The sequence below is a fragment of the Varroa destructor genome, unplaced genomic scaffold (assembly GCF_002443255.2).
Source record: "Varroa destructor unplaced genomic scaffold, Vdes_3.0 BEIS01001120.1, whole genome shotgun sequence".
Taxonomy (NCBI): domain Eukaryota; kingdom Metazoa; phylum Arthropoda; class Arachnida; order Mesostigmata; family Varroidae; genus Varroa; species Varroa destructor.
In genome coordinates, this window is record NW_019212573.1 from 13176 (window position 1) to 37122 (window position 23947).

Consider the following 23947-nt stretch of genomic DNA (forward strand, 5'->3'; position numbering starts at 1 on the left):
CCGGCGAATCACAGGAAGGGAGGTTACGAGGCCAAGCGCATGCACCTTACAACTTCTCTGGTAATTCAAAGACTGCAGAGCAGGAAGCTATGGAGTACTTCAGGCATCCGAACGATGGTCAAGGACAAGAAACCTGTCTGCCTCAGAATGCAATTCAAATACGGGCGAAAGAGGTAGACTAGTTCTATATAGGCTCTTTGCCCCTTCCTGTCTGGAGCTTTCAGTGAATTAAATTTAGTCTTGTTTGTACATAGTGTTTAGCTCAATAAGTAACGGTGTGTAGAGATTCTGGGTATGCAATAAAAGCAATACACTACCATCATCACCATCATGTTATCACCGTTGACTTGACTTCTGCGTGTCTGACAGTCGTGTGTACGGTTTCTACGAGAACGCTTTCCGCTTGACCCGTACTTCATCTCTTTTGCTGCTACACTACTATAAACAAAACCTAATAAGCAGTACATTTTCCCAAGTAGTCACGATTTGCCGCAGCTTAATGGCCAGGTCAATAGAAAGGCAATTTGGATAGCCACAGCCTTGGTTATACATACACCTCTGTTGCTTTTACCCATCTCGTATCATAATCATACGCAACTTTGAACTTATTCTTTGCTAGAGAATTTTGGCATTGTCGAAAATCAATCGAATTTGATTTCAACTTTCAACAAGAAAACGTCTCACGAACAAGCACGCAGCTACAACCATGACACTTATCCTAAATGCTCCTTTAACTTATAGACCGGCTTTTGGGATCAGAAATCTTCAACATTGGTTGCAGTTGCGAATACAATTACACCAAATCGCATCCTGCTTTATCCAGCCTACGACGATTTGAGTATTCATGTTGTCCTCTTAAGACCTATGCAGAATAAAGTTATCTTCAATGTAGAATTCAGCATCCTTATCCGGCTTTGCTTAGAATTTATATTAAAACCACATTTGGTCGTCCAGGGGCGGGTTGAACATTTTGAATAACTTAAACTCTGAGGTATTGGCAGACGAAGTTGTTAAATATTTACTTTGTTTTTTTTTGTTGGCTATGTGCGGCTGTAGAGTGACTGGGTGTCATCAGAAAATAACGGGTTTAGAGGGGAAAATATCGTTTAGCGCTGATAATAGACGCTCAGTGTTTGTTTGGTTGGTTGCCGAAGGGAAAGGCGTGAGCAAATCAGAGTGAAAATACTAGAAAAGGAGCAGGATAACGATTCGTTACTGGTGCAGCCTCCTCAAGAATGGAATGAAAGAACTTGAAGATTACAGAAATGAGTGCAGCTCAGGACTTCAGAAGGAATGAAGAGTTGTTATGATCATGGAAACTTTTAAACAAAATAAAGCACGGACAATCCTTTTTAGCTCAATATGAGTGAAAATGAAACGCGTTCGTCGAAACACGTTTTATGAGCTTGTCACATAGCAATGTTGACGTGCAATTTATGCTCGGTAGCACATATTTAACAGGTTATTTAGCCATAAATCTATCAGGCTTATCGATGACAAGTAGTTTGTACGATTAAAGAAGAACCAAGATGGCAAATCTTTTAATATTGGCGGGGCAAAGCTTACAGGAGCGGGTGCTTTACCGTGATGTTATAATTGATGAGATAAATTATTGATATTAGATTATTATTCCTCTCATTTTAAATTCACCTAATATAAATATGTAATAGAAAATTCACTTTCAAAAGCGTCAAACCCTTGATGGCACCATACGCGCGTGTAAGTTCCACTGCACGATAATCTTGTTACAGTTTGTGTTATATTGGGGGTTATGGAAATAGTGTCGACCATTTTCAAGCTCGAGCTAAAAACATATAAATATATAGACGCTTTTTACTTAAATGAATACGCGCCATTTAATCGATGACCTTCTGCCATTTTTTCACGATAGAACTGCAGTTGTTAAATGAAAAAACTATTTTTATATTTCTCTATTGAAACTAAATTAATATCGTCAGTGAGAGTTCGACACACACACACAGAGACTGAAACAAATAATAGTCTGATGATGCCAGATCCGGACGGATGCACTAAAATTGCCCATCCAAGTTTTTGCCAGATAGCTAAAAATGCATGTGGTCTGCATCGTCATGGTGAAAGACGACGCCTTTTTTTTTCCACTGTTTCCGCTTAAGTTTTAATAACGATAATGATAATAATAGCTCGTTATAATCTTGTTGACAGCAAAAACCCGAATCATTCTTTTTGCCAAGCGGCAGCAACTTATAACACACTGCTTCGTTTCGATCCGACCAAACACATGAAATCACCTTCTCTGTTGTAATTTTTCTTCATTTGCCTATTATTATTGTATCTGATCCAACACTCATCACCCTGGAACAACCGTTTTAACAATGGCTCGATTTCGTTGCGTTTCTGTTGAAGTGAAAATACGATCACGTAAACTCTTCTGCGTCGATCCGTGCAACACCCACACGCCGAGCTTCTGCTTGTAGCCAGCTTTCGCGAGTTACAGTAACCGGTTGCCAAAGAGATACGTATTATTAATTGCTCGAAGATCGTTCCAATAGACTAAAACGGTAAAAAAAGAAGGATCTATTAAACGGGAAATGAATGTCTTAAACAAATCTTGCATCCTTCCATTTAGTCCTAAATCACTTGGCTTCAGCGAAAAGCTTAGCTTTAAAGATATCTCATAGGTAAGGTCATTGCGTGTTGAAGAAGTGGTGCGTAGCACAATAGCGGGAAATCAAAATTTTCTATAGCTATAGAAGTGTGAATGAAAATAAAAACGACGTTTTAGCTCCCTGGGATATAAAAAGATTTTTTATCGAATAAAATTTTCAGCCCTTATCCAGCTAATGATCTCTTGCTGCAAGGTATAACAACCGCGGTTCACCTGATCGTTAGCGTTGCAGGTAAAGCACTCAGCGTATTACATAGTGCCCAAGCCGTTCTTTAAAAGCTGTTAGAGGAGGTACTTTTAGGATCGTGAGGCTCCTCGTGTGCGCGCCCTCAGCTCGTTGTGGTGTTTTAGATGAAAAAATACTTTGGCGACCACGTGGCAATCGGGCCCCGTAGTGGACCTGAACTCGGCTAATCATTTACGTCTAGAGATTACTCTTTTACATACTTAAGTATAGATTATACAGATCTTGCGATTTATTGATGAGCTCCATCTGGTTAGGACATCAAACCCAAACGTATCATGCTACAGATAGGTAAATTGCATTAATATAAAAGAGAGAAATACTTGTTTCGGAAGCCGCACATATGATACATGTAGGTGCGACTAAGATGATACATTCGCTGGAGATCAATTGTGGCAAAATAAAGAACAAGTAAGTAAGAGTGTTGCTATCGCTGTTGTTTGATTGATAGTATTATTTAATACTGCCTTAATTATGAACCGAGTTAGCAACAGTATTGCACACGAATGAAACACTCATTGTTGCAAAGTATAATAACAACAACAGCAACAGTAGCGATGGCTTAGCAAATGCTCCTTCCATTCGTATATAGCCAGATAACGGATATCTACATAAAATATGAATGAACTACTACGGTACAACGTAAACGGCTTGTACGTACTAGCATTGGCTACTAGATGCTACAAATATATCCAGCGGATAAACACAGACGGACAAACATACATACTCTGCATCATATAAATAATTGTCGTCGTCTCTTCCGCCGTGGCTACTACCGGCGCTTGATTTGGTAGCTCATCACAGAGCCCCCGAACCCCAGCCCCTCCCCTGTCCTCTCGCAACTCTCTCCCCGTTCCCTCAGAGTTACCCTCCACCCACAGTCCCCATTTATTCCCTGTTCCCCTTACCACCCCAAATCCCCTCCATCTGTCTAGTCGTATCTGTCAGCAACGCTCAAGCGCCACCAAGCGGACGTCATCGCAAGTTCTGCTGTCATTTACTGTGTTGTGTCTGCTTATATCTGACCGTGTGCGTGCGTGCGTCCGTCCGTCCGGGTGTGTGCATGTGTGTGTACATATGTGTGTGTGCGTGTTTGTGTGTGTGTGTATGTATGTGTGTCTGCTTGCGTGAATGTCGGGACGTTCGTTTGTCTGTGTTTCTATCTATCTATCTATCTATCTATCTATCTATTTCTTTCGGTTGTTGTTTGCTTGCTGGAGTGTGTGTGTATCCGTCCGTGTCTGTGCATGTTGTTCTTGCATTCGTTCTCTCTCTCTCTCTCTCTCTCTCTCTCTCTCTCTCTCTCTCTCTAGCGCGTTCTCGCTCGTTAGCAATCTATCAATGTGAGTGTGCTGCAACGCTGGGGGTTTTCGGTCTGCCGTCAGGCCGATGGGGTGGGGTGGTCCGAGACGGGTTCCTGTCGAAGCGCCCTCATAGCTCCTCGCGTTTTCCTCCTCTCCCGCCTGCTGCTACCACCACCGACATTGCGCCCTGCTTTTGGTCGTTCGTTTGTTCCTTCCTTATGTCGTAGAATTACACTCCAGCAAGTAAGAGTGCGGGTGTGCGTCTGCCTGCCTCCTGTGTATTTGCCTCCAGTATGCGTGGCCATGTGTAAAGTTGGCTAGGCCGTGTAAGTGTGCCTGTATGAGAATCTGATGGCCGATAGCCTATCGTTGCTTTGTCGCATGTCTCTTCGTGTAGTTAGTTGTGTGTTCGTTTGTCCGCTGTGTGGCTGATTGTGGTTGTGTATCTCTGCACGTCTGTGTGTGTGTGTTATGAGTGAGTGTGTGTTAGTTGTGTCTATGATCTGTGTCTACGGCGCTGTGCATGTGTGAGCTGCTCCTCTCAGCTCACCGCGTCTCCCTCCCCACCCGATCGGAGCGGCCACAACGAGAGAAAGAGCGATAATGATAATAGAGTGAGAGAGAGGCACAGACCCGAACCGCGCTGCTGCCTCCGACTGTGCCTGAGCCACCATCAGCAGCAGCAGCAGCAGCAGCAGCATTGCCAGCGCCGGCCGGCCGGCCGAGCGAGCGAGCAAGCGAGCGAGCGAGCGAGCGACCGACCGACCGACCGACCGACCATCAGCCGGCTGCAGCAGCAGCAGCAGCCAGCAAACGAACGAACGAACGAACCAACCAACGGCAGTAGCAGCAGCAGCAGCAGCGGCAGCGGCGGCAACGATAGTAGCAGCCAGCGGCGGCCGAAGAATCAGAACGACAGCGGGTCAGAGCTCGAGCCTGCTGCCTGCAGACAAGCGGCTGCAGGAGTAGCTAGGCCAGCAAGCAGCCAACAAGCATCCAGCCATCCAGCCAGCCAGTTACAACTACTGCCACTAGCAGCGGCAGCGGCAAAGCGGCCAAACGACAGCGGCAACAGTCGTACGAGCGCGCTGCGAATAACAGACGGCAAAGGATATGAGAGACACACAGATTGACCACGGTGAACCGGAGCCCTAGTCATCGTAACAGCAACGGCAGCAGGCAACAGCGAGCCGTCGCCGTCCGACAACAGATTCTGATTCACACTTTTACCTATTGCTACAAGTAACAACAGTAGCAGTAGTAGTTGTAGTAGCAGCAGCAGCAGCTGCTGCAGCTGCAGCTGTGGCAGTGGTATTGTTTAGACGAAGTTGTGTTCTCAGTTACAAATGGTGAAGCTAAAGTGGCTGGTGGTTACAACAACTCGAACTTCCCACTGTACTGCCATCGCTGCTGCCGCCACTGCTCCCCTACGACTGCAGCTGGAGTGCTCAGCCACTGCACTGAAGTACTATTTCGACAACAACTAACACACTGACCGAGAGTAGTACCGTTGCAGGAGCTGTGCTGCTGCTGTTGTTGTTGTTGTTGTTGTTGTTGTTGTTGTTGCTGCTGCTGTTTTCGTGTTTCTTTGTTTGAGTCAGTGTTCGTGCGTGTATGTGTGTGTGTGTATGTGTATGTGCGGCGTAAACATTGAAAAAATCGGACCGTTCACTCAGCAACGGAGCCATAGCAAGAACGCGGCGACGGCGGCGGCGGCATCACCACCAGCACCATCGACATCATCACCACCACCACCACCACCATCATCATCATCACTGCCACCACCATCCATCGATTGTGGACTGTGACAACGAAAGAAATTATCATCAGCCAGCCGTCACCACAGCACCAATATTAGTGCTTTTACGCCGATGACGAGCGCTAGCCGCAATACGCTAGGCAACGAATGGCAATAGCGGCAGCGACAGCATCAAATACAACGGTAACCCGAGACAACGACGTGCGTGCGTGCATGCGTGCGTGCGTGTATGTGTGTGTTTGCTGTACTGTGGATTAATGATTAACACATACGTCGAATGCAGTGGATCGTGACCCGTCGCGGCTTGGCCGACTTCGTTCCGTGAGTCCGCAAGTTCGACCGACTTCTTCAGCAGAGTCTTTTGCGCCGCCAATTGGTACCAGTTGCCTTTCGATTGTTTGTGATGACTACTAGTTTCATCGACGACGCTCGCGTTCTATTGCCTCCTTTGGAATTCTCAACTGTTTTCGACAAACTCGTCTTAAAACAACAGGAACAACGACTTCTGTAGAGATAGTAACGACACAATACAATAACATCTGTAACCAGAAGGAAAAAGAAAATTTTTCTTTTTCGAGTTGAAGTTCCGGTACAAGCTGTTTTGAAGTAGGAACATTTGTCCGACTTTTCGATTCGGTCCCTTCGAGCTGCGACAATACGAACTCCGCTAGTAACCTTCTGACCCGCTGGAGTAATTCACCGTTTTGCTACTTCGTCGTCGTCGTCGTCGTCGTCGTCATCACCACCATCATCTGCAGTGTTGTTGTTGTTGTTGTTGGTAATGTGTTGCAAGTGGTGAAAGGAAAACAGTAATGTGATAGAGGCGGGCCATTTGCTGGGTGCCAATCGCTGAGACAAAATTGTGTTGCGTGAGTTCAGACTTCTTCTAATAATAATCGTACATAGAAACGGATTTATTAGCAAAAATAACCAGCGAACGGTTCCATAAGAGGAAGCGACGACTCCGAAAGGGTTTTCTCGAGGAACCTGTATGAAATCAAGGCATCTCAGCATTATAATAGTGCAACACGTCATGAGATTGATTTGTGTGTTATACGAGATTATCTCTCATGAGGGATCGGAATCGGATCGAGTAAGTGAACCAAAGTGATGAATCTTATTGAATTATGGTGAATTGGGTTGAAGTGCTGTAATGAACCCGTTGAGTAAACGCGGCAAAATCGCGAAACTTCGAAAACGATAGGAGTAGTTCGAGACGAAGCAATCGACGACGAATAAGCGGAACGACCTTAGTTCAACGTCACTATTGGACAGACAGCAAACTACAGCAGCGGCAGTCGCGGAAGAGGCAGAAAAGGGCGCGTCAATGCTTTCCCGCGCCTGAGTCCATCCAACCTCCCCAGCTCCGTCGATCGATTTCAGGTAATTTGACTTTGATTTCACGTAAGCATGGTATAAACGAGCTGCTATTGATGTACTTCTTGTGCAGTATTCGTCATGAAGTACACGGACTATCCACAAAACTGATATTCCAAATAATTCTATATATTAGTCGTGCAATGCCCGTATTTTATAGACTGTAACCGATGCTGGTTTCGATAATTCAACAAGCTGATCAACCTTACGGAACAGTTATGCTAAAAATATGATCTAGTAGTCTGTAATTATCGAAATTTTCAGAGTTAGAAAGATAAACTCTGCCCAGATGTAATGCTTTTGTAAAGCGGGTGAATGGCGTCGTTGATGAGGCGTGGAATGGATCCCGAAGTGTGGCCTCGTCCTACAGGCTATCCATAGCATCAATGAGGATTGACCTCTACTCTGTTCGTCGTCGCCATCGTCACCTTGGCCATTGGACTGCTTTTGCCTCAGCACGATTTGTCCACACAGATTCGCGAACCAACGACGACTATCGTCAGACACAAAGGCGTGTTATACTTCATTTTTTTAACGCATCTGGCTGTTATGTTACTGTGTGACAAAGTCCTCAAAATCACTTTTTCGGTAGCGTTATAAGCCTTGAAGCAAAACACGTGCTATACGGCGTTCGTTTGAGCACGGCTCTCGGGGTGACGTCATTGAAAAAGAGGAAGGAGGTAATCTCCTTTCCGGAGGCAGGTCGGCATGCCGTTCGCTGCTGACGATTTTTGTCTGCACGTCCGCGTCTGAGTCGGATGTCGGTTGCTGATACTGCTGCCAGCTACACGGCCCGGTGGCTGTTTAGTGGTTGGTCCCCCAACTAAAAGGGTGGGGAACCCGGTGGTCGTAATGGTAGGGCAACGGCCTGCCAGCCAGCCTTACTGCCATAGCTTGCCCTCCTGCTCACTCAACATGGCCGCTTGGTCGAAGGCTTTCCTCTCTCGGCCACAGCGGGCCAGTAGTAACAACAGCCATAGCAGAGAACTGCACTGCTCTCGGCACTGCTTTGGCTCGTATGCTTTACTCTGCGCGCTAGCTCAATACCGTGTAAGTCTGTTCTCGATGTTGAGCTGCGGCTGCTGCTGCCGTTAGCACAGCTGCTGCCCTCTGCATCCTCAGAGCTACGATGGCGGTGGTGAGGCGCACCATCGTTTCGTTGGCAAAGCAGAGGGCTACCAGGGCAGACCAAGCCTAGAGACCCAGCTAGCTTAACACTATAGGGAAGCCTCCAACTCCGGCCCAGTATTCACTCTCGCCCGCTCTCCATCCTGACTGAGGGAACGCTGCAGCCCTCGCGCCCGCTCCGCGCGGGACCGCTCCGTTTCTCGACTAACTCCCAACTTCATTGAGATCTGCTCAATTGTAAGCTCTTTCTGTTATAGTCGCAGCGGACTATTCGCTGCGTGTACAGTGTGCGCTCGACACTCGTCGTTGCTTGCGACCACTTCTGCTGTTGCTCCATTGGGATGAATTTCTGCTTAAGTTAATGCTGAGGACGAAATGTTTGTGTTCCTGGCTGAACGTGTGTTCTGCTCTCGAGCGGAGTTCACCAAGACAGACGGTAGATGATCAAATGGTCCTTGCACAACTTTCTGTTTTCGATAAAGATAAAAACGGAGATGAGTTAGTGAGACAGAAAGAAACGCCGTTATCACTGTCGTCAGCATTAGGGTCGGCAAGAGCGCCAGGACTCACCGGACTGCTGTAATGGCCAATGAGTTCATTATGGCTCCACAAATAGACAGCCAACAAAAAGCAGCCGCAACTCCTTGCACAGTAATCGTCGGCTTCTATCTAAAAGTAGACGCATCTACCTTTATTCAGTAAAAGGAGTGTAATTTTCAGTATATAGTATCCAATCCGAGATAAAACAGCGATGCTTCGCTTTCTACAAAATAGGTCTCTACTGGAAAAACATAATCTGGATTAACAAAAAAAAAACGGAGGGAATATAGCAGTCAGTTCAAAAGCTATCCTTTACTATTATTATTATTATTATTATTATATATGTCGAAGCCAACGAAATTAGGAAACAAATATTATTTAAAATTAGGAAACCGAAAGTCCAATACTCGTAATGATTAGTGAATAGCGTTCACCCAGTTGGAAAACGGTTTATATATATATATTGGGCCGATTTTCTTAGCGACATAAATTTCAACAAACAAAAGGCATACATTCAAGAATACCGTTGTTAAGTTGTATGTATATGAATATTCAATACTGTGTATAACTGTGCCTGTAAAATTTTTCTCCTGTACCAAAAAGGACATTGGCTTGACGAATCTGTCCCTTACCAGTGTAGCTTTCATTTGTTAGCTATGCTAAGTATTGGGAAATTAACAACGAAATAGGAACAACCTTAATAAAGAAATTACTTATTAGAAGTCCGTGCCAGATTGCTGACCGTTCGACCGGACCTACTATATCAGGTTCATCGCAGACAAGATAGCTATCTGTTTACCCTTGATATCCTACTGTAATAGCTCCTCTATTATACCCTCAAGATATTTTAGGGCTTATTCCACGACGAACGATCATATTTTACTGGGTTCCGTAAATTACGTCCAGTTTGATTTTGTCCGGTTTAAATTTGAGTTAATCGTTCAGACTTGTCTAAATATTTTTAATATATCAATAAAGGCAGTGAGCTGCTAATACTTGAAAACTGCATTGTCACGGTATGTTCCGGCTAAAGAAGACTACAGACCTCAAAAACATTTTCGCTTTGGCTAGGTCGATAACCGATCGATTTCGGCTCTAAGATGAACTTAGTTTCGGCCGTATTTCTGCGAGCGTCTCGCGCCAGCGTCGCGTCAGCAGATGGTTCTTCACTTCGCTGCTGGTTTACATTACTACACATTTCGTTAAAAGTGCTCAGTAGATCTTTGTTAAGTCTTTAACAATCATTTCTGATGCACGAGCTTCGTTCTTTTATGCTTCCAGATGATCCAACTGTTGCAGCTCGTGCCACAGCACGCGTGTGTATACACTTGTGTTCGTTGATTATTATCAAAGCTATCGTCGCATAGCTATGCTACAAGACACAGTACAATACACTCTCCATACGGGATCTCTGCTCGATAATCCGCATTTTATGTCTGATGTTCCAACTGTAGCACTAAGTTGAACTAATAATATGACTAGCGGCACAATCAGACACAGATGAAACGAGTCACTTGTCGATGCTCCCTTGTTGGCTTTGAACCCGATGCTGTGGAGGCAGCGACGTTCAGATCGGTCGAGTCTGTCAGTCTGCACATTTTCGAGTCAGCGATTGCTAATCGGGATTCCACTTCTCTAAACCGAAAGACAGACCGGCTTCAAAGCAAAAATGTGAACCACATCAAACAAAAACGCTACGGGACGACTTGTTCGAGCGATGCGAAAGTGTAATGCTCATAGTTAGTCCTGCAGCAGAAGGCAGCCTATATGTAGACATGCTTGTGTGCCACACATCTATAAACGTAACTCGAAATCCTACTTTGTCTAAAACTATCAAGTTTAGCTAGGTGAGATAATGGAACGCAGAAGATATAACGGCCTCATTAACTTTCATCGATACGACCTTTAAATACTGATCATGAGACGCTCACAGTAAATTCTAAATAAAATTACGAGGATATTTATCTCTTGGTGGTATTTCAATGTTGAAGCGGTCGACTCCCAGTAGAAAATCTTCGTGTTTCCCAAATGGTCAGCCCCTCCCTGTACGTATATTGTATTGCTTTCTAATTCATAAGATAGTCCCTCGCAAACGTGTATAATTGTAGTTTGATTTGTGGTTGTTTGTTAGGCTGACCGGCTTTCAGTGTTCTATCACGATTAGATGTATTTTCGCGGCGATGAAAACCCAGTTGTCTCTCTTGAACGAAACGCCACCGATCGATCAAGGATACTCTCTGATACCCCCCGTATAAAATCTACAACGAAGAACACATTTCAGACATGTTCATGGATTGGTCTTATTGAAAGCGCTGTCCAGCTTTGCTACCCCACCAAAGAAAAACCCAATAGCTCATCAACAATATAAAAGGACGAACTTCACTGAACTGACCAAAAAATACCTTCTCCAAACGCATATAAGATCATCAACTTAAATGTTTATCGAATAGAAATCAAATATTTACTGTTCAGGATGAAGCATGGCCTTGTAACATATTCAGAAGATAGTATTGGCCTCGAATGTTTTCATTACAGCATCCATACTTTATCGAGGCGATGATGTGTGCGCAGTTGTTCAGTCAGTGTTTGTTCGCCAGAATGCTATGTGTGAAATCACATCACATTATAAAAGGTTCCCTTTACAGAGCATCTCCATGAAACACATTTGTATGTTTTTTTCGTCTGCTTCTGTATGCATAAAAGAATACATCTTGAGAACATAAGAGTGCTTTTCCTAGGGTCAAATGTGAAGTTGGTCTGCGAACGTATTTACTGTATAGGGACTGGCCTTCTTTAGCTAGAGGGGTTAGAAGAGGGATCTCGACGTGTGGGCGAAAGGGAGACGTTATTGAAGTGCTCACAAGTGGCCTTACCAAACCAGTGGTGATTTGTAGTGGTCAAGTCCTATTAAACTAGGGCGGAATGGCCGGAAGTAAATGGCAACATGTTGAGACACGCCGCATTAGAGAAGTAATGTCCTTTCGACCCCATCCCTCTATCGTTGTTTCCAGAAACGTGGGTACGTGAACCTATTGTGACTGTTATGATAGTTAAGCGTACGAGTGGTTACCAATTAGAGACGCATAGAGGAAAGTAGAACTTCTCAGTGTATTACGGTATTGTGAAAGCGACTTTTCTCAGATTATTCCTTCATAACACATTTCACGAAAAACATGCAACGTAACGCCACTGCTTAATAAGTATATTGGTCTAACAGTTAGAATACGGCAACAGATGTATCACATGACTAATATCGAGCTGAGTGCCTAGTTTCCTTAAATTATCATTATTTAGATAGAAAAAAATAATACTATGATACGAATAAATGTTCCTATCTGTTTCAGCACAGCAAATAATTATGCTGTGTGGCAATGACGGTAACAATACTGATGTTAAGGAAAAACTTCATATTGAGATAAGTACACGATCCCAGTTTCGGCGACAAGTAAGGTGAGGACGTGCTAGCTGATTGTACTAGCAAATTTACAAGAACCTCAAAAGTATTTATATACTCACGGGCTGTGTCTTACATAGGTTACCGCCGTCACTAAATCAATTAGCAAACAAAGAGACCTTGATAAAATTCAAATCAACTACTCAATAACAGAAATCATAAAAAAGCACCCCAGTTTCTTGCCAGACTCAGAGAAAGCATCTATTTGAAGTGGACCTGGTAAATATGTGCGAAGAGCTGTCTCTAGAAAACCGTTTACTAAATGGTGTAAACACAATAATCACTCGTAACTATAATAATCCTTGTCGTCAGTGTGAACTGCATGTTAGTATTAGTTATTTATGACTACCAACGGGCACCGAATTACGCTATCTGATCAACTAACTGCACGACTTGTGCACGCTATATATAGTCCCTTCAGACGTGTCTCAACTACGACGTATGCTTATTACAAGCTAACCGTACTCGCGCTCTCGTTCATCACTCAACAGCGTCGTGTGTTGTGCACGCACATACGTAAATGCGCTGTCCAGTATTCTGTAACAATAATATTGAGCTCTCTAGGCAGTTACGCCTCATCAACTGCTGTTGAACGTCTTATTGATTTGATTTCCCTCAACATTTGCGAAAGGTCTTCAGTCAACTCAGTACCAACGTGTATGACACTTCCGCTATTCGGTCGGATCGTTGGCTGGTGTTAGTCTTTCATTATGCTCACTAGGCCGATCGGATAGGACAGCAGTAGCAAACACAACAACCACATTCAACGTTGCGATTCCTCTTGAGGCCGACTCTTTTTGCTCACCGCGGCGATAATGACAGTAGTAGTTGTAATTAGGCCTTCAGTAGAACCTCCGTCTCGCTTTTCGTGAATCGATCTGTGTTGCGTGCATGTGTCTGCCTGACTAAATTTATGTATCAGTATCGGCATCAGTCACTGAATATACAAGAATGATATACACTGCACATGTCCATCACTCGTTTAGCGTCGCGAACGGAAGATGATCAGGTAAAAAGGACAGAAAGCCACTATATTTCACGGGAGGTCCGTTGGTGAAGTCGTCAGTCTCGATCGAATACATCGAGCAATTATGGCTAAGCGGATTTCGTTGTCGGGTATTACGGCACCATTGTCGCTTACTGTACACAACCATGCTGCTACTGCTACTGCTTTTACTGCTGCACGTAGGACCAAAAAGAGCGAACGCACCAACAGCCTATTAGCCCCCAGTCAAGTCGCCTGTCCACGACATGACCCAGAGCCCAGGCTGTACGGAGCAGCATTACAGCAGTGACGATCGAAAGTTTAAGTCTCTTTCTTGTTGATAGCGGCTGCACAGAAGCGCTGATCTTGTGTGTGCCAAGTAGCACGCCTGTCGCTAAGGTAGAAAACATATGGGTTAATTATTGACTGTTAATAATAATATATAATATACATAATAATATATATACTTGACCGTGTCAACTGTCCGAATATTGTACTTACAAACATCAAAGCAGATATAATTCGAATTGCTTCTAGATAATGAAGCTGTAATAACCTGTTTCTAAACGCACTGCAATAGCCAGGGCGCCTAGAAACATCGGTAATAAATGCTGGTTTTCTATAAAATGATCTACTACGCTTGTATCTATTAGACGCCTTCAATCACAATCACGAACACGACTATATACGAAGCTTCCAGTTTACGTTTGAGTGGACTTTGTAGAAGCGTTCAGTTCCCAATCGTTGAATTATGTGTGACAATATGATATTGGTCAGCACTTGATTAGTTGTCGCTGAAAAACAACAATAACAACTGCAAGTTAACAGCGTAACGATAAGCTGCTCTCGCAGCCTTAGTCTTTTAAAAATTGATTTACTGTTGTTTAGGTTGCACGCATATAGCCGTGCATCGAATGTTGCAAAACGGTCCTATATACGTAGCTGACCGGCTATTTTTGCTCTATAATCGCCGTATTTGCGCCATAGCAGGAGCAGTGCGATTATATGCATCAAGATACATGCTGGTACTACGCGATAGCGGGCAATTTGTTGTTGACGCGTCACGTTTACGGCAAGAAAGGTCTTGTTTGAATTCAAGGATTGTGTCGAGTTATGCCCAAAAGTGAAACAGGAACGATGGTCGCCATGTTTCCCATGATGCAGGAACCAAACCACACGTGCGCAAATTTGTGCTAAATCATTTGTTACTTTATCGGGGCAAATTTCTTTCTTTTTTTTTCTGATTGGACTTAATGAACAATTGTGATTGTATGGCGCCCGCACCTTATAGTCAGGCTATCCGAGGTCAAGCGTGCCAACAAATATTCTCCAGCCAAATGTACGTTATGTGTCGATGTGTTCAACATTGTTGCTCCAAGCTGTAACAGGAACAGGAACTTCTCGTAACTTAGTGTAACCTGATCATTTGTTTTATTGCTGGATATATGATGTTTATGAATTGAATTCAATTCAGGCATCTATTCTACTGACGTTGCCGCCATACGTATACTAAAGTATCTAGGTACACGCACAAATTCTTATTTTTCTAGTTTTATCAGACGCTAGATAAATGCCAGTGAGTATATGGAGGGCGTGAGCGTTTCGGGTGCCCTTTTCATTAGTCTCATCTGTCGATAGACAGTGATAGGGATGAGATTCCTGTGAGCGTCGTAGACGAAATACAAACGCCATTGCGGACGTCACTGAGGCTGTTGTGATTGTTCTTTTTCTTCTTCTCGTTTCCATTCCTGAGAAATCGTGTCGCCGAGAAGGCGGCCGCCATTGCCGCCGCTGCTAGAAAAGCCAAAAAAGGGGTGAGCGGCGACCAGGAAAAGGCATCGAGGACGAGTAGCGTTCGTCAGAAGACATAGTAGAAGTTGTAGTCAGAGAGACGACTCGACGAGTCTACAGACGGCATCAGATTGGGTCAGGTCAGACCGCCATCATACGGATGCCATTGCCACTGTGCTTTTTGCTGGCGGTAACGGCCGGTTGTTGTCGTCGTCGTCGTCATCGGCCGATCGCACTAGTCGTAGTGGTAGTGGTAGTAATAAAAGCGACAGCCAAACACCAAAAGCATAAGGGCACTAACAACAGACGCCGTTGCAGTTGTAGAATGAACGTCCGCTGCGAAACATACTCAATTTGTACGAACACCTCGAAATTAGATACAGGCAAATAAATCTGCGGTACGATTAAACTAAACCTTTATATGTTTATGTTATGGCGCCATACCTGAAGAGTTGTTTTATTTTATTTTTGTATTGTTTACCAAACAAACAGTGTAATAAAAATGATTATCATATTCGGTAGCTTCAAACGAAGTGCGAGGAAACAAATAATAAATATCCTAAATAAAGAATGGCAATCGACAATACAGCTTATGATTAGGGTTGTTTTGTGGCAGTTACTTGTCTTCTTACGCTGATTTCGTGTTCATCTTGCTTTTTGAGAATTATTGCGAAAATATGCGGTTTCCACATTGAGGAATGTTTTTTTCCCTAAAAACAGCGGCCTTCAACGAAAACATCCAGTCTACTATCGAACGAAATGTTGGGTTCATCTTTAAACTAAACGACTATAGCAGATTGCGTTCGAGGATACATCAAAAAGTATTCATATGTAGACCGTAACCCTAATTAGCAAAAAGCGTGGATTGTGGGTTCATCGCTGAAGATACATTCTACCATCTGTCCAACCGTTACTGCACTGCCCATGGCCGAAATTCATCTCATTAGAAAAAGAGTCGAGAACCGAAGGTAAATAATGTATCGAGCCTAAGTGAAGCTTCAAGCTAGCAGCAAGCCACGAGCTAGCTGCCAGGAATTTAGTTTATAAGACTCTGACACTCTGTTTCTCCACAAGTTCCCATCCAACAACCCCGCAAAGAAGCTAACCGAAGACTAGCGGTGCCCGCCATTTCATTACGCTTCCTGCGTTGCTCTGCTCCGCTCGTTTGAAACAGAACGAAAGAGTGCGAAACGAGCTGTCTGCCACGGAGCACAGCCTATCACGGTAGACATATTGGAACGATTTGCGAGGATTAGCTGATTTTGCCATGTAGTTACATGCATTTTTAATGAGTAACTATACTATATTAAATGGACTTATTTTATCAAAGCTAATCAGTTTTTTCTGCCAAGGGTTACTAAAACCGCTTTACTAATATGCACGATTCAAGTTTTATGTCCGGTACCACCGTCAGGCATAACTTCACACATACATATATATATATATATACAGATCGAGAGAGGGGATCTAAGGGTCAACCTATCTAATGAGTTGCTCGTAACATTATATCTATACAGGAACGGATATTTTGATGAGCTCTTTCGTATCATCTCTGACGATCATGTTAATTTAATACAAACATCATCCGCCGCGATTACACCTTTAAATCAGGCCCTAGACGGATTACTAACCATCTCTCAGACGTTTTTCCTTTAATCCACAAATTACTTTTTGATAGTAGTGATGTTGGTGAGCGTACATTTGCGTACGAAGTGGTGCTCAAATACGCTAAATACAAATAACTCCAGAGGAAATACACTGATAGCAGGCCAAAAGTCTGAAAAAGACGAAGGCTCAAACCGTCCATAAGTACAAAAATGCAAAACGGAGCAGAGCATCTCAAAAAGACCAATCACTGGAGCTTATTTAGATGACGATTTTCCAGTTCGTTCCCCGAAAGTGTTTTTCGTATTTCGAGCGAAGAGGGACGTTTAATTGTCTTTCGTCAGGGCAAGTTCTAGAAAAAAATGGCTTTCTTTTGGTACCAGGAATAGTGAGTAAACGCATGTCCTCCGTGACGAATCAGCTGTCAAAGTTTGCTAGAATTTGAAGCATTGTCAAAAAGACAACAGTAGCTAACTGTTCTCTAACCTATCAGGTCGCGCATGAGAAAAGGACGCAGCAGCTGGTCGAATCTGTAGCATGAACAAAGAATGCGTTGCATGTAGCACGCTGTTATATGTTAGTTACTAGGTTTCGCACGTACCTTCAATAAAGGGCATGCTATCAGTTGAGATGATGCTCCTGATCAAACGAACGAATGAACGAACTGCAGCTGCTATTCCTGCGGGCTCACACGTTCCCCCTGAACGAATGTATACTCATATAGCCTTTGATAGATCGGATCGTCGATTATGGTCTCGAGTAAATTGGTAAAAACATTACTCTTGTTGTATTGTGATGTATATAACATAATAGTAAATTTATTGTTGTTAGAAACATACTACCTAGGCTATTAGTCGACAGATTTTCTAGCTTTCGGCGACCTTTTCACTGGTCGACCCGACGGGCTCGTGAGAAAAACGGTGATATTAATTCTCGTTTGTTCTAGAATTTCATTCCCTAATGAAAAAAATGATCGTTGTTAATATCATGCGTTGTTCACACAGCAGTTATCAAATACAGTCAACTAAAAGCAGTTGAGATCCATTTTTCCCGGTATATATCACTTTCTTAGGTGTAGTAAGCGAAGCGTATTGCTGCCCACGCACGCACAGTGACTATTTGTGCCTTTTTGCAGTTCTACTGCTCGGCACTAGATCTTAAGCTTGGCATCGTTTTCCGAATCTCAAATCGTCTGCTGTAACAAATGCTGAAAAACTTTAGTGAGTGCAAACCTACGTACACACATACGATCACGCGGGCTGACAGTGATAATGAAGCGCGCGCGCGCTGTTCCAATACTCTCCCATTTCTCCTCTCTTATCGAAAGGGGAATGTGTGGAGAATATAATGTGACATTGGTCATTTTCGCTTAACGGCGATAGTTTACCAGCCTGTCTGATTTGTCCGTTTCAGCTCAGGCACCCGACAGTCGACATTCAGTTCCATAGCTTGACTCAACCTCTTTCAGTATTGCTGCCGCTTATTTTTCTCCGTTCACCAGTCCTGCGCGATCTCTAGTCGAGCTGCTGCCTGTATTTTCAGATACGGATTAGGTTCAAGCCTTGGCCGCTAAGACTGTCTCTCACTGAACGACCATCGTTATCGGGTCCTCTCGTCAATTTGCTTCGTCGTCGTCCGCTTGAGGATGAGTTTGTTACGGCTGGATGGGTGAGATCAGTAGCGGCCATCCGTGCCAGTTGGTTACTTCTTGCGGAGTACTCACGGGGCAACCTAAGAGAGAAACCTTGTAGGCACGCTTTTGCTGCTGCTTTTGATGATGATGATGATTATGTTGCTCATACAGCATAGGACCACGGAGAGTAAAAGTGACTCGATGGTTGCGCCTGTTGTCATTACTGCTACAGGCGTTAGCTTCCTTGACCTGTTGGTTTCCGTCATGAGGTCCGCTTGTACATAGGTGTTTAATTTTTTTTTTGTTGACTATTGCCACTACGCGTCACATATTGAACACACGTCTCACATATCGGGTGTATTCATGTATTGTACATATTCGTTATACCTAGCATATTTCACTCTGGCAAGAGGCTTGAGGGTGGATTAAGAGTAGGCGATCTGATAGGAAAAAAAAAAAAAGCTAAAGAGAAAGCTGCCGCTACCGCTGCGCAGCGGTTCCTGTACAACGAATTATAGACCCCTGGGATCAAAACGAGTAGACTCATCGTAGCTCAGTATTATAACTATATGTGATGACTATACCTGACCTGAAGCTGAAACTACTTTTCCCTTCGTCGCTTTCTCTATGCGTCGCTCTTTTTTCGAATATATAATAGCGCTTTTACGCTATACATATTTTTGTCCTTACCAATGGTGAGCTATCGTGCACAGACTACTTTAGCTTTGCCTGCTGCAGCTTATCAAGCAAATGTTAGCTATGTTACGAAATCAGCATCACAACGACGACCACGTCCATCTGCGTTCTAGCTACGGACTGCATGCTACGGCTGAGTCTGGTCTACCCACCGATAATTATGTAGTGACTTGGTGAGCTGCTCGCAGCCATCAAAACGGCCAAATTGACGCTATCTGGGATACCCAACAGCGGCAGCAGCAGTAACGGGAACCGGCATCCGAAAGGTCTATATGCCCTGTGCAGCGGCAAAAAAATAAAGTTGACCAACGTACCGTTCTAGGCTTTGAATGACCATAAAGCGGATGGCTGCCTCCATATGTTTCTGCCAGAATTGATGACCAGCCGTCCCCTGAAACGTGTTTGAGAAAATGAACACAACGTACTTGCGATCGTTACGCCGCTAGCTATAGTAGCAGTGGTGGGGGCGGGGCAGACGTATGCCCTGGCCGGTGCAATTCTGGTGGCAGCGGCAATATTTATTAGCAGCAACCGCCGTTACGACAATTTAGATCGATCGTCATTTAACTTCGGCAACGACATCATTGCTGCTATTATGCATAGACGGTATGTATATATATATAGCAGAACACTATGATTTCACTTACTGGGATAGGTTGTAGTTGTCGTTATTGTTGCAGTAGGTAATTCTGTTACGAACAACCTCAAATTTAAGGTAAGTCAATAGGCGAGCGAATCAGTGTGGGCGGACTGTATCGCGCGTAGCAGCTTGCCCTTTCCAGATTGAGCAAACATCGCTGCCGCTGTCTGTTTGGAAACGGCTTGCTCCCATGCATAAGCATCGTTTCCTCACCCTGTAGAGATCAGCGAGTGAATGAGTACATTGTATTAGATCACTGCTTACGCACGAACATACCTCGACAACATGTCTGAGTCCCTAACTTAACCTGCCCGCTGCTGTGCAAATATATGTGTTCTGTATTCTAGCATTTTTCGTCATCATTAGCAGTGGCGGCCCTTAACGCTACGCCAGACTATGGGTATCATTATTAGGGTGATGTACAATATTTTAAATGTGCATCTATTAAAAGCTAAAACTATACAACGCGATGTGGTGACTCAGTAAAACATAAGAAGCTTGTGCGTGGGTGTATCTGCGCAAGTGATGTGGGTTAGCACGCAATCAACGCACTAAACGTTTTGGTTTTACGGCCTATATCGACATCATAGCCTTATTTAGTGATGTGGCCTATTTCAGTCTGTTTGTCTCAGCAGTGCACTTACCTACTGTTATTACCGTTACAACATTCTCGCATCGAACGCAGAAAAGACATCGTTGCTATGAGCCGTCTTTAGTCTCTCTTTCCTTCAAACGCCGCATTTTATGAGCAATATGGCTCCTGTTTTAATAGGCAGCTACGTGCATTTGGGAGATACACACATGTATACGTACATTTGATTGAAACGTACAGCTGTTAAAGTTCACCGCACATATGCATGTATGGTGAGTTGTTTCACGTCTATCTGGTTTGAGATCATCGTGCATCTATTGTGTCAATGACCATGTTGATGGGCAGATTCTTCTGATGGTTTATATGGTTATATATATATATATATATATATATATATAAAACACATTTGATTCAATGATACAAAGAACCTAAATAATCTTTACAAGGTAAAGATTTCAGCAGAAGAAGAAGACTGCTTTATCTCATACGAGCACATATAGTTCTCGAAAGAAAAACCCGTTTAACAGCTGATCTTTACATCAGTAAATAAAAAAAAGGTTTCTATCATATACACTACTACGTACCTATGAAACATAGCAGTAAGTTGAAAAATGCATCAAAAAATAGAGAAAGCAGTTTTTATTTAGAGATTTTCAATAGACTCTGCTGAATCGACGACCTAACTTATTTAAGCGTACGCGATTGAGAATACTTCACGAAGCAATGAATGGCACGTGAGTGCCCTCGTTGACCGAGTAAAGTAAATAGCATACAGATACAGCGAGTTCCATTGAAATCCCATATTGTACGTGCCAGAGGAAATCGAATTCGAATGAACGACGAGGAAGAGCGAACAGACCAACAGAAAAATAAGCAGATCCCGTTCGTAAATAGCAGTTGATAGTTGTTCAAGCACTGCCCGCAGATTTCGAATTCAAGACAGAGGTGAAAATCCACCAAAAAGTGAATCAATATCTTCCGTGATCGTTGCGATTTTGTGGACTAAAATGTTAATTTACTTAAAAATCTGTATCCTAGTCAAGCCGACCGCTGACTAGGCCGTTGGTACTGACTAATCATTAGACCCTCGACTCTTCAGTACTTCATGAGGTCATAAAATCGAGCCTGCGTTGCAACAAAGGTTTGTGTCATCTTGACTACTTTACGGCTTCAAAACTGAGAGTTCTCTATCAGATAGAGATCGGGTTAAGTGTAGACGATGTATTTTCAATTTGCCTTCCTCGGGTCTAGTGCGATAAAACTAATTTATCAACCCTTTACGGCTTTTGTTACCGCATACAAACGTCAAGCAATTTTATATAATATAGTATGTCTCCATTGGTTTTCAAATATGCCTTAGCGAGGTTTTTCTTGCGAACTAGTGTTCCTTTTCAACTATCCATAGTGCCCAGTAGGACAAAAATCAGTCCAAGTCTCCAACACCGGAGTCCTACAATCTGTATGTCACAGCAGATAAATCAGATAATTCTTTTCCGGCCAGAGTGTCTAGACGGTTCGTTGTTGATTACCCTCTAGCGGGGGACAGAAAAGAACAGAAAGAAAGGAAGAAACAAGAAAGAAAGAAAGTGAACAGGTGTGTAAAGTGTGCTAGCAGCGGCAGATACGTCAACCTGTTGAGCTCAGTCGTAGGAGTCAATCAGTCCAAGCCTAGTTTTGTGCGCGTGTGTGCAGGAAGCAACACGTTAGGGTGCTTTCTCTGTGCCGAGGGGATTGGCGCGATTGTGATTGTGGGGGGCCAAAGTGAAGATGGGATGACCCGTGCTTTGCGAGTGTTATGGAGGTAAAGCTACCTTCTTCTGACTAAAGAATCTGCGGCCCTCAAACGCGCCGGTGATAGAGGAGCTAGCGGAGATATTAAAGGATATCGCCCGTCGTCATCATTTTCTTGTCGGCTCCCGCGTGCCTTTTACTACTAATACTGAGCCTAGTGGATTGGTGTTACTCATGGCGCGACCCGCCGACTGACTGACTGACTGACTGGCGACTTGATTTCTTGCTGGGCTCCCGGAGAAATTGTAGAGGCCACTGGCGCTAGGACTACTACCCCTGCCTGTCGTCTCGCTGGTGGCTACCGCGCGCACCCTTCGATTTGGGTGGGGTCAGCCCGCAGTATCGAACAAAATGCTACTACAGGGCGAAAAAAGAAAACGAAAGGCGCCGGGGGGGTAGAAGAGCCAGGGTGAAAACAGGATAGGGACAGGTGATCTGCAGAACAACCTGTCGCTCCCCCGCGATTACGCCACGTGTAGATCTGAGGTGGCAGGGGATATGAGAATGAGTTGGGAGAATGGGCGATTCGGACTCTCGAAAAGCAAAGAGCAGCACCAGCGGTGACCGGATCTTCTCGATCTTGAGCCGCGCTGCTCGGTTGACCGGAGGCGGCTTAGAGGGGTGAAACGACGACAACAACCGACGACGGCCCCTTACGCACCCTGGGGTGTGGAGAATGAGAGGGATTACGAGAAAGAGAGAGAAGTGAAAAGATGGGCTGTTGTCCGTGGTTCAATGGCCATGGTAGCAACCGCCACGAGCCACGAGCGCTTCTCGTGCCTCATCGTAACACTGGAAGCGGTGGTCGTTGTAATAGTACAACTCCCTCACACTTCGCTTAGCAGTATGTTATATATATATATAGGGTGGCCCGCCTAAATGGAGAATTTTCCCCATGCTTTATTTCTAAAAATATTCGTAAACAATATTTCAACGATTTCTTTTGGATGTACTAAAAGTATAATTTCTGATGGTCATATTTGTTCAGTAAGTATGTATCGTTTCGCCCATTTATAATGACTAACTAACGGGAACGTGGACGACGACACAACGGATGGCCAGCGAAAGCGATGCGTTCCATTTTTAAGATTAGCAAATGATAACAACAAATGTATAACAGGTAAGTTGATTAACAAGATTATGTATTAGCCGCTAGTTCGAGTTTGGCAATGAACGCAACGAATGTCCCGAGCTCAGGCTCTTGACATGAAATGTTGATAAATATGTATTCTTAAGCAAATAGATCCCTTATACGACATGTTGTCATGTAAAATAATTGTTATTGCTACTTAGCACCAACAAACGACAACAAAAGCAATGAACAGGGCAATGCACTGTTCACGGGTCCGTGTCGTTGTACATATTTTATTAATTAAATTTAAATTGTGTTTCTTACAATGCGAAACTAAAATCAACCTAGTAAGCAATCCAGGGAAATGGACCACTCCTAAGATTAAATGACCTTTACTATTTCAATCACTTTCTTATTTAAAAAGCCTACTCAACCTATGGTAACGGTTTTTACACGATCGTATTTGCTCGTTATGCCTAGGATATACAGAAATTTGCAGCAACAGGACGCTCTCGTCGCTCCTCACTGAAACGCAGTAAGGTAGTAGTACCATACATACTTCAGTAGGGCCATCTTACCTGAGCTAAACCGATACGAGAACATTCGCTAGCCAGATCTCGTCCTATTTAAATGGCCAAGAAGGGAACTTCGTGGAAGGTTTACCCCAATGTTAGCAATACTAGCAATAA

The 23947-nt window shown here is 43.8% G+C and overlaps 1 protein-coding gene and 1 long non-coding RNA gene across 5 annotated transcripts in view; one reads left to right on the forward strand and one right to left on the reverse strand.

The window, feature by feature from the left end:
• Nucleotides 1-4185: 4185 nt before the first annotated feature.
• The window catches only part of LOC111255212 (uncharacterized), a 35751-nt gene continuing 15989 nt past the window's right edge, over nt 4186-23947 (forward strand). The window contains exon 1 of one of the 3 annotated variants that reach the window (XM_022816926.2): nt 4186-7337. The gene's annotated coding sequence lies outside the window, so the exon portion shown is untranslated. Of the gene's footprint in view, nt 7338-20835; nt 21537-21765; nt 23307-23947 lie in introns of those variants that run through there. The other 2 variants (XM_086976494.1, XM_086976495.1) reach the window with 2 other exon arrangements.
• LOC147754049 (uncharacterized) lies at nt 7331-20530 on the reverse strand. 2 transcript variants are annotated; one of them, XR_015318292.1, is made up of 4 exons: nt 20448-20530; nt 19811-20017; nt 19316-19554; nt 7331-8926 (listed from the first exon to the last, which is right to left on the reverse strand). It is a non-coding gene; the product is annotated as an uncharacterized LOC147754049 (long non-coding RNA). The 2 variants fall into 2 exon arrangements; XR_015318291.1 differs by lacking the exon at nt 7331-8926 and having other exon boundaries at nt 17637-19554.